The 12,393-nt window shown below is 41.9% G+C and overlaps 1 pseudogene; it reads right to left on the reverse strand.

Moving 5' to 3' along the window:
* Positions 1-1,058: 1,058 nt before the first annotated feature.
* LOC149149427 (polycomb group protein FIE1 pseudogene) lies at positions 1,059-8,622 on the reverse strand (annotated as a pseudogene).
* Between the last annotated feature and the right edge of the window lie 3,771 nt (positions 8,623-12,393).

The raw sequence follows: 12,393 nt of genomic DNA on the forward strand, positions 1-12,393 counted from the left end.
TGGGTATTAGAGACCACGTGTTCTTGTAGAGTACCAATCCCAAAAATATTGGCATAGGATGGATGCTCAAGACGTAGATCTGTTGGTTATAGTCTCACACTATTGATATTACCCAGTGAATGAAATCAAACCTTTGAAGAATGTCATACCTTCTATTTTTTTCCATACTGACCCTGTAGGGCGAGCCACTCAGTGTATTATGGGTGTGCAATGCATTGATGAGAGATACCGGCCCGATTTCCATCGATTGAGAGTGTGCTATGTGCCATAAATAGAGACCGACCTTGTGTGGCGTATGACACAACCTTTGTTATGAGAATTGAGAGTCTGCAGGTTGTAAGCGCATAGTGCGCGAAAGGAAACACTCTCATGTTTTCTTTGATTCGGTTCATAACCAATGGTATTGCAACAACTCTTTCTAGATGGTTACACACCCATGTCATGAGAGGTCGCACAGTCGCTGAAAAGGATGGGTCAGACTGGCCACCAATTTTCCCAAGCGGTATTCTGCGACTTGCCTACCCCAGAAGAGGTCGCATAGTCGCACTTAGTGGAGGTCGATCGTTCTAGCCGTTTCTAGAGTGCAACTCCGTGACCTCAACAAAGATGCAACTTTCCAGAGGTCTCACAGTTGCATCACATAGTTGGTCGCACCTCTCGGTGGTATTCCTGAGCTTCGCAATGGTGACTTTGTGACCTGGATGGTGATGCGACTTATTGGGAGTGAAATCATGGGAGCTAGGTTGCATTTCTAGACTGCAGGGATGAACACATTCCGGTTTTACGACTGGAAGCCATTGAAGGCATCTTTAAGAACACAAGGCCCTAGGGAGCATACTCATTTCAAATGTCCTGTGAAGTGTGGCTTTATAAAAATGGGCATGTTCTATTCTAACAAACAGAAAACTTCGTTGACTATTCTGGCGCAACAAATAATTTGGCTAAACCAGGGTTTCCCACAACATCAACCAGAAGCTAATAAAATTGAAGCCATTAGTGTGAAGGCATAAATATCTAAAAAGTATACAAATTCACATTCAACCAAGAAATTGTTGATTTTACTGAGCCATGTCCAAGCGCCACATACTACCATCGTCACAATAGTAGAGAATGGTACTTCCATCATGAGATATAGTTTTTTTCCTAATAGGATGTTTCCAATGTGCATGTGATAATCTGGAAATTATATTAGGAGGGCTTGACTGTAATTCCCAAACATAAATGTTTCCTTCCCTGTTGTTAGCTGCCATGAAATTATATTGGACATCACATGAAAACTTGATAAACCAAATGTCGCATTCTGGCATTGGGTATTTCTACACGACGTCCACAACTCCATAACTGGTACTTTGCTCATTACTGTAAGGATCCTAAAAAACTACTCCATTGTCTGTACTCTTTGATAAGATGAAGTTGCTAAGCCCTCTAATAATTTGAATGCACTGCAACAATTAAAAAAACAGGAAATGGCACGTACTTCATGGGGAATTTCGATGGAAAATTAGTCCAGGTACATGACTTCTCAACATAGGTCCAAAACTCTTTCATAGACCAGATCTTGACCGTGTTGTCCATGCCACGGGTTACAATACAATATGCAGATGATGATGAAGATTTACACTAAGAAATTCATTGTGATGTCCCCCATCTCTAGTAAATATCAACATGCATATTCTAGTTTGGAACTTCGAGAGTCATAGATATTCATCATTGCTAGCAGATAAAATAAGGAAAGGTTTCGGTGCTTGGGTCCTTATTTTGTTCATAGAATCTCCATGGCCAATGAAACTCTTATGGACATTTTCACTTACATAATCGAGCACTTGAATTATACCACTGTGACCACCTGCAATTAGTAATGGTGAACCATTCACATAAAATGCCCAACTTAATGTGTAAAATGATTTTTCCTAACAGAAATAACACCTCCTTGCAAGCATGTTAAATGGTCACCTTGGTCCCTAACATTTAGATACACATCCTTTCGATAAAATGCCTTTGTCAAAATATTCATCAGCATTGATCTATGTGCATCTATTGTGTTGGATTTTCACAATGTCACATGTGTTTTATAACCTGCGACATGTGTGCCACCTTACGGTGTCCATGTATGCACTTCAAAAGGGACTTGAAGTATGAGTATTCGATGAGCGATTCTTATAAATCTCCAATAATGTGATTTCCATGAAAGGTAGATCTCCATAATGTGACAACCATAGAAAGAATAAGGTAGCGCTCCTTGATATGTGTTTGGTCATATGTTTGAAATATACCACCATTAAACTGAATGGTCATCTGGGCTTTGAGTGTCATTTGACAATTTTGTTGAAATATGAGTTTTAAAAGTGTCGTTCGCCTTTAAATAAGCCCAAAAGACAAGCATGGCTCGTTATCTTGTAACGGCCATAATCATCAACGCCCTTTACCATTCACATTTCATGATTCACTTTGGAGTGCGTATTTTTTTTATGGTGGCCACCGGGATTTTAATCAAAACAATCCTTTACATGCAACCTTTGGATGCATTGTGATGATATTCACATATTCGATCAATAAAGCCGAAACTCAAAGCATGAACCACTTTACTTTAAACACCCACCAAGCCTTGAAGTCAGTATTTATATTTAAATAAGTCTTCCTCCCAAGTGATGTCTTTTCACTATATCATTTGATTTCATGCTTCTAATTGAATATGTTGTTGAGGAAACTCCATCTAAAAAAACCTGCAAAGGACAAAATAATAGAATAAGTGATCATTTTATTGGACAGGTTCATAAGTAGGCTAATAAAACAATCCATCCACTTGAGGTGTATACAAGGAATGATATAAATAACCAAAGCAAGGTGTTGTGAATCATATTAGTTGGGCACAAGATACTTAAACTAAAAAACCAACTCAAAGTTCCGACATTTAATGGGACTATTAATTGCATGTAATTATGATATCGTGTGATGCCTAAGGTGATGTTTTGATTATAGAGTGAGTGCTTTGAAGTATTGAATCGTTAATCATGTCAACCTAGGGTTACAAGGATGCAAGGGAAATATAACATTATCACAACCCTAATGCACATGTTGAGATGGGGAAACCAATCATGAACCTAAGGGACAATGATGTTCGATGATTCTTACCATGATGCCCTATAATGTCGATGAGAATGTTCCCTTATAGGCATATGAATTAGGTTAAAACATGAAGAGGAACCTTCATTTTGATAGTCTAGGGTTTCTCCCAAACCCTAATATGGTCAATCATAAGGAAAGCCAAATTGAATTCATTCTCGTCCAAATATAGGGCCTCTACTCATCACGATGCATACTATGGAAACATAAGTTTCAAAATCACGGGAGACTCTTAACGCATCTACGAAGAAAAAAACATTAAAAACCTTAATGCAATCATAAGGTCAGTATGTGAGACAACACATGATGTGTGAATTCAATATGTGAAGCATGAATGGGTACATCAACAGGGTTTGATAGGAAGGGTCGCGAGGAGAATAACCAATTGAAGGCCCGACAAAAACCCTAAAAACCTGGGACGAGAAGTGGGGAACCCAAAATTTTGGATATGGGCAAACATTTTGGGTGTGATTGTAGCGACTACAACAATTGGCGAACCACTGGTAGAATCCAGCATCTCTGCCAACATCCCTATAATAGTTCAAGTATAAATAATGATTGAAAGGAATATTGAGCAGTCACTATGGGTACCTCATGTGCTACCTTGACCTTTATAAATATGCATTACCTTTATGTCTCAACTAGATCTTGCTAGTCAATAAACACTCACTTAGAAGTTCATGCATGCCTGTAGTTAATTATGATGTAGAGAACAAAGCAAATGGATTATTGTATCCATTTTTTTAAAATATGTTTATGGTGTTTCTTTGCTGGCAGCAAGCTTGGACAATACCCTGATGGAGTCACTTCAAGAAATCATAAACATTTCTCTGCTACAAGTGAGCCTAGTGACTACCCTGACGAATTTGTTGCATTACCTCTCTACACAAGAAGCCTTTCTTAATCCCTTACGATTTATTATTATTATTATTATTATTATTTATGTGAAAATTAGCACTATTATTGGGCATTCATTGTGCTAAGGTGGATGAGGGATCCCGACTTATTTTACGAGGAAAAGAGGTTATTTCTCTTTTGAGAGAAAATAAAATATATTATGGTTTAGGTTTTCCCTCCTGCCATTGAGCTTCTACGTCTCATCTCAAGTTAACAGGTGAACAATGAACACAAGTCAGTGAAACATTCAAGACCATGTTAAGCACAAGGTTGAGGTTATGGGGATAAGTCATTCAAACTGAATTGGGTTCCCCACAAGCATGTTGTTCATACTTTCCTTGCTAATAATTTATACTTGTAGGAGAAATATCCAGGATGTAACTTTGATGACTAGTTATAAGAGAAGCTACCACTTGGAGTAAGCATCACAAGCACACAAAACCATTAAGATTAAGGTTTTAATGCTAGGGAAAGGTGACCAGGGAAGCTCTTATATGGTTTCAACATGTGCGAACGGGTGAAAGAAATTTGTTTAAGGTTTGAGCATGTGCAAACGGGTGTAAGAAAGCTACTCATAGAATCATACGATCGAAGGCCCCAGGTTTGTGAAGGCTCATGCAATGGCATGCAACATAGAGGAAAAGGAAAGGCTAGGTCAACGACTAGTGTAGACTATACAAGAAGGAAAGTGCATGATGTAATGGAGCACACAGGGTTTAGTGCAGTGCAATGTTATGTAAATACAAGGAAGAAATCATCTAATTGCATATAAAATACCAATGCCATATATATGCAAATATTTCGTGAGTGCAAGCTTAAACTCCTAGTGTTATGCAACAAGTAATCAGCTATGATAAAGAAAATGAAAATAGGCATGTCTAAACCATAAAGCAAATTCTAAGAAGAAAACCTTAATTAAAAAATTACTAACAAAACCCTAAAACCTAACTAGTATAAACCTTAAACCCTAATTTAACCAGATAGGAGTTTGGGTGATGTGGAATCAAACTTCCAATGTAGCCACTGCACTAGTTCTTGACCTGCAAAAACAAACATGTCAATGATTCAAATCTGTAAAAAGAATTGTGCAAAACCCTAAATGCTCACATGTGAAACATGCACAATAGCAAGAAAGTCATTTCTACTTATAGAAAAATGTGCCAGAAAATACCATTCAAGATAAACTGCGATCCAATCTTGTTAACAGGATCACAAACTTGAAATTTATAATCATCCAGCCATGACATACATTCATTCATGCTTAACCCTAAATCCAACATAAGTGAGGCAAGATGTTACCTGCTAGCAGAGAAATCAGCGAGATAAGATCCTTCAATCCAATCAAAAACCCTATCATGATATCGAGGATGATCAACTTCATGACTTTGAAAAGAGGGGTTTTCACCGAGTGTAACTAAGATACTGGAGGATTCAAACACAAAAACCCTAATTTGAATCTGTCCATGGATTTCGTTGAGGATGTGAGGACTTGACATAACCATCAGCGAGAGATGAAGTGCCTCATCGTTGTCAAAAATCTCTAAACCTTCAAATCGAAATTCATCAAACATTGGAGCCTTCGTAAGATTAATAGGTGAATGCATATGGTCATCATTAGCTATGACATGACAATTATCAGTGAATATTTTTTTGATTTGATCAAATGTTTAAGCACTGATAACATGGTAATTCAACAAATCAAATTCTTTAGATTCCCAAGAATGAGGTGAATCAATTGGAAGAGTCATGGACAAAGGAGAGCTTAGGCAATTAGTACCTTCACATATAGGGGGTTGTAAGACATCACCTAGTTGTACATGTTCACAATCGGTATCGGCTGGGCAACAATAAAAATTATTTGAGACCATGGATGGTGTACCCCCTTTAGCAAAAAAATTATGGTATAGAGGTTGATGCATATCTGCTGATAGGGGGTGGAAGGATGTGCTTAGAGAAATGTCACTCGAATCATAGGCTTTCCAGGATGATCTCGCATTCAACAAGATGATGCAGAGAAAAGAGTGGGGCATAAAAGGCATAATTTCAAAAACCCCAATTTGACTTGGTTGTGGGGTATCATCAGGATCATCAGAACCAGAGATAACCATCAGTGGAAGCTGAAGTGCCTCAACTTCCTCATGAGTCCCCAAACCTTCATAAGTTGAATCATCAAATTCTGGTGGCTTCGTAGGATGAATACATGGATACGGATGACAATTACTAGAGGTGTGAGTGAATATGTTTTTGATAGAATGAAAATCATTGAAAACACCAGTTCGATCAAGTTGGGTATCTGGCACATAAGGCTCTTCTTGGATTAACAAAGAAGATGAATTGGTGAGAGAACCATCTTGATTTGTCACGATGTAAGGTCTTCTTCTTCACCTGTTAAAGACTGTGGATGGAAGAGATGAGGGAAAGGAGATTTATCATTCTCATAATGCAATTGTGAAACATGACCCTCATGTACATCACATCAACCAACACCAATAAGATAAATCTATGAATGATTTGTAGAAATCACTCGTGTGGTAGACTCATGAAATAAATTAGGGTATAATGGATGAAATGGTTTAGATGAAGGGGCACCAATCGTACCAAGACTCTCATCTCGCACACAAGTGTCAATGAGAGGGAGAAATGAATCTGCATGCATGTCATGGTCCGTGGGTTTTGCAGGACACTAAAATTTATCTGAGATGTTGGCTTGTTGGGGCCTGACCCAGGTTTAGAAGTGATTTAGCCAAACAAATCCCGAAACTACCGGCCCTTTGAGCAACAGTCCATGATGCGTGGACTGAGGTCTCACCCGAGGTAGTATGGGAGGGTGCTAGAACTAGGTTTCCGCACCCTAGGGATGTCTTGATGAAGTCTGAGAAGTTCGCGAACGGAACTTGCGTGCTTGTGCTGCTTTGCGCAGCTGCCTATCCTTCGCAACGTGTGCAACTACTTCCGTGTAGCTATGTAAAGAGTGCAAAGAGGTGTTGTCTAGATCCTTATTCCATACTGTGCTTTTATTATAGATCTTAACTTAATTATGGGGGCCCAATATTCTTATTAATCATTCAACATTCATAACAAGTGCGCGCAATCATAAATTGTAAAGAGATGCATAAATATAATAGAAGCATAGACACAAAATATTCCAAAATTAACTTATCTTTTATTAATTCATTGTCCTAGTACAATCCCAACTCCGCCCTATGCACTCAGCTGCAGCAGTCCGCGCACACAGCTGTGGACTCTACCAAGCCTCTGTGCACACAGTTGTAGAGCCTCTCACTACTACTACCATCCAAGACTCGGACTTACAGACTCGGAGAAAATTCCTCATCTAAAAACCCTATTACTTCTCAAAGCTAAGACTGAATTTTACACTTAGAGCCTTGCTTTATTTATACAATCCCATGGTCCGTAGACCATGGGTACGTTGACACATTCTATATTAAATTACATTATTTTAGGGTAGAAAACCCTAGACTCTCACTCTGCACTCACACTTCGCGAGGCAATTACATTATACTTGACCAAAATCAGGGTTTTAAGCCCCAAAAACCCGTTATGGGGGAATCCACTGCCCAACAGGCCCCCAACACAATCATCGTTACTTGTTCCGAGTCACTTAGCTAGTGCAGTTATCTTTGCATGGAGTCCATCTAGAAACTTTTATGCTTCGCTTACATCTACAACACATTCGTCTGCAGTTCGTTGTATCAGTTGTGCATGAATCTCTTATGCATCGTTGTCAAGGTCACCTTCTTGCCTTAGTGCATATGTACCCTGCATCTAGGCCAGCTTTCCCATGATCGTGACAGTGACCATGAATGCTTCCTTGAGCCAAGGCTGGATGCATGCTTTAAGCACTACTTCTTTCTGGTGCATGGCATCCACCTGTTCCTTTAGAGCCTAGGCCTCCCTCATCTTAGCTAGTCACTATGTAAGGGCGACTGTCTGCGCCGTCCCTCAGACATTGTCATAGGCCTGCTGCAACTCCTGTGCTTTTGTCTCTAAACACTGTAGCATTGGGTCTTCCTGTAGTGAAGTGAGGGTGACAAGTGACTGATATAACATACCCGTGCAATCCTATATGGCGCGCTATATTACTTCCAACCCCGATTGAATGGTACGGTCGAGCTGCTCTCTAACTTCTGATGGTGTAGAGGGCTGTGCCTTTAGCCGTAGTTCCGTGATCTGTAGATTGAGGTCCATATGGATCCTCGTTCCTTCCTCCTTTGCCTCATGGAATCCACTAGCCAATTTGTGGATTCGTATACCTATTGGTAAGTCTGTTGCAATCTCTAACTCGCAGACATGGGGACATGCTTCCTTGACTATTTTCTTCAACTGTTGAGTTTGTGCTACTTCTTCATCACATTAGAGGCTCAGTTTCTCGATGTTGATTCGCTATTCACTAAGAATTTGTACTGTGGGTACTTCCCTAGCGCGGAGGTCTGTCATTGCTCCATCCTGCAGCTGGTAGAATATCTCTCGCAGAAGGGCAGTGAAGTTTAGGCCAAGTCCCTTGAGCCGACCTACTGTGGCTCTATCCTCCGTGTTATCTACTATTAGTGCTCCTTTTGGCAGCGCGACGGTATTAGCCATTTTGGCCCACAACAAATGCTCAGTTGCTGATGTACCCGTAGCCTCGTAGATGGTTATCATTCCCTTCTATGGGGGTTACACCTAAAGTTCCTGGAGTTGCGCCCTGAGCGCTCCCAACATAGTCCATTGCTTCATCATTGCTTCTTGGAGCGCCTCCTTGGTGACTTCGCAAACTGTGGTGCGAATATCATATAGGTCACCCTCGGTCAGTGTAATAGGTTCCCCATCTAATTTGGAAGCCTTGGTCTTTTTCCTTACCGTACTATGTGGCTGCTTTAGCTCTGTCGATTATGTGTGTGGGTTTGCACCTTCTGCCGTATCATGTCCTGTGGTCAGGTCCGGGCCTCTTTCCTCCTGTATCGCAATGGCCCCCGCTGCTACTATTTTTTTGGTGGTCATGGTCTGCTCTGCAACAACCTTTGTTGCCTCGCGGGAAGCCCTTGCATCCTCTACGAGCTGCTCGTTCCGCTTCTGTTGTGCCAGCAGCTTGGCGGCATCCTTCTGTCTTTGTATCGAAGCCTCATCACATGTTGCCAAACCTGGGGCATGCCATTCCGGTGGCCATGAGTCGAGCACCACAAACACCGTGTCATCGATTGCAATGAATGGGAGTTTGGTCTAGTTTTTCTCCGGGTCCTTTTGCGCCTTGGTATACACATTGTGCATATCCTCTTTGAAGTCTGAAAAGCTCCAAAGACTATTGTATACCATAGGGGATAGGCATGGTCATTTGTGGATCCACATCTGTATGCTCACCTCCATGAGTATCTAGAAGATCTTGATCTCACGGATGCATGTGGCGTGCCTTGTTGCCTAGAGTGATGCATATTTCACTGCCTCTGGCAAGTCCTGGTCTAGGGGAGGGAACTGATTGTCCTCGGAAGTTCCCCTACAACTAACAAGATGGATAAGAGCAACCATGCGTAGTGGAAGGTCTTACCCTACTCATGAGCCTCCTTGTGGTTCATTAGGAACTCCTCGCAGAGGAACTATGCCCAGTTGAATTGTACCCCCTCGGCGCATTGCTTTGCTAGCGCGATGACTGTTGTTGGTACCTCATTGCCGCAACATTTTCTCATCACTTTTCCTGGGAGCAGCTGTGTGGCTACGTGAACCCCTTTATCTTGAATGCTAGTAATCACAAACCCCATATGCTTCTTTTCTAACTCGTATTTCTTCTTCATGGCTTCTGCGTGAGCCAAGTCTCTGCTTTGGCCAGCTATTTCTGTGTGGTCCCTTTCTGTGCAGGGAAGGTTTGAAATCCTATGAATCAACTCCGCCGTAATGGGAATCGGCTCTTCCAACCACAAGTACCCCTCTTGCACTAGGAAAAGTAGTTGCTTGATGACGAATATCGTGATTAGTGCCCAGTGAAAGTGCAGAATCCATAGTAGGTGGAGTAGCTCGACCTCCTCCACCCCACATAGCCATTTCTATCGCTGCAGCATTGTAACTATCCCCTCCTTGCTTTGTTCCATAAGTTGGCCAGTCTCCAGATGTTGGAACTTTTCACTGTCCGCGAGGTCCCAATCTTCAAATTTCATCGTTAGTACACGGCCTAGGGCTGAACTTTCAAATAGAATTCCCTCTGAGAGGAGTGGGGTTTCGAGTGCATTCTTAATGGTATCCACATCCTTGGGTACTTTTGCCTTCCCTTTCAATCTCTTCTACAAAGGCCCGAAGATCCTCCTCCTCATCGTCTGTCTCAATATTAACGGTCTTGCACTTCTCTTCCATAGACAGTTTATCGAATTGTGGATTTCGCGGAGACATACAGACCAGTCCTACTGCCTATGGGTCCTTTTTGGGCCTCAGTGTCCAGGGAAATCTAGGGATTTTCAATGCATCCCGTACCAGTGGTGTAGAACTCTACGCAACTCCCTTTGTTTTTGATATTATTCTGATCAAGGAATCCTCTGTCTCCTTCAGCAATGCTTCAAACCACAGACTTTCTTTCACAACCTCCAAATTCGCCAGGTTCATACCCACTTGATAACGTAGCAACTAAATTCTCAAAACACCAAGGGTTTTTTTGCGGAGAGCCACTTGTGATTTATAGGCCCTTTTGAATTCAAATTCCACCCTTCCCCCCACATTCGGCTCAATAATGCGAGAATGGTGACAAATAGCCCCAAATCTAGTTCTGATTTTGTGTCTTAATTGCCTATCGTCCACTCCTTATTGCCTTAAATTAAACATCTTGTCATGAACAGTGACACCAACGGTCACTTTCCAGCCTACCCGTGTGGCAGCGCAACCCCTTGTGCGTGAACGCGACCCGTGTGTCATACTGATCCTGCGCGCAGCTTGAGTATCGCGTAGCTCCCATACAGAATCTTTTATAGTCCCACGCTCTCTTTCAACTGCTTGGAGCATTGAGACTGTAATTCCTCCAGCCAGTTAGGTGGTCACACTACTGGTGTGAGGCATCAAGTCACCTTCCAATCCGGTCTGCGAGCCTTCCTTAGTTACCCTCACGCTAGTCAGTGCCACGCGTTCTTCCTTATGCAGTGTTCTTCCTTGGTTACTTTGTCTAATAAGGTATAATTGTAGCCATCGTAGTATAGCCAAAAACCCTCAGTGACACTCTTCTAGTACAGTGGTAGGGCTACCCATATGTGGCCCCGTCCTTTTGTCAACACATAATGCTTGCGAGATTTTAGTTTCCAGTTTTCTGATATCCTCATCCACTAATATGCTTTTCTGCTTTAGTCATACCTGCTCTTCTTCAAGTTCACGAGGCTCAAGGTTCCCTCACTAAATGGCTTCTTAAATTTGCATATCTTCGTCCTCGTGAGGCTACATAATCACTTCGCTCTAGTCCTTGCGTGTTGTCGCAATTATGGGAGTTATTGCGTGAGGATTCTTTCCCAATGCTACAGCCTCGACTTTGTTCGTCATCTTCAGAAGCATTTCCACGCTCAGGTTCTTGCACATGGCCCTATAGGACCATTGGACCACTATCATGCACAAGTCCCAATCAATTCATCCCATCTGGTAAACTGTGTTCATGATTCCACATAGACTTCTCAATGCTCCGACGTGGATTATTTGTAGTGTGCATTGTTCTTCCTGCTGCTGCGTCAGGTTCCGATTTTCGCTTCTTAGTCTGGGATGTGCTGGCACAACACACGTCTATATCCATCGACACAGGTGGGCACGCAAACTGCATCATCCTAGCTGCCTAGATCTCATTCGACGCTGAGGACTTCCAAACCATAAGCACATCCGTCTTGTATATTCATGCCAGTTTCCAATAGTTTTCTGATGTGTACTCCACCATCGTGGAGCTGTCGTGCATAATGCCCATTCGAGCGCACCGTACCATTGTTGTTCCAGTACTACACCTTCAAATTTGTCTAAGAATTCATCTGCCACTATTACCCCATCATATGTTGGAAGTTCCCTTGCTTCTATCGTCATGCACCGCGGTGATATAATCATCATGTTGCAATTCAACATTGTCACTTCGTGCAACCAGTTCTGCCAACATTCTACTTCTTCATCTGAATCTGAAGTACAGGAATTGTCGCGTTCCCACAAGATTCTCCCATTTGCAGTCGAGTTCACCCAATCCTGGTCTTGCATCGTCATCTGGTAAATGCAATCTAGCTCATCATTGCTATCATCGTCATACACAGGTTTAGTGTAGTGTGCTCCCTCAGCTGGATCTAGTGGAACTACTACACGTAGGGACTTTTTCTCGAATATCATCTTCCACTTCTTCAGGTTGATGACTACATTCATATCAGTGGCCCAGTCTATTCCAAG

The sequence above is a fragment of the Pinus tabuliformis genome, chromosome 9 (assembly GCF_031772625.1).
Source record: "Pinus tabuliformis cultivar Carrire ecotype Pingquan chromosome 9, CPIR1, whole genome shotgun sequence".
Taxonomy (NCBI): domain Eukaryota; kingdom Viridiplantae; phylum Streptophyta; class Pinopsida; order Pinales; family Pinaceae; genus Pinus; species Pinus tabuliformis.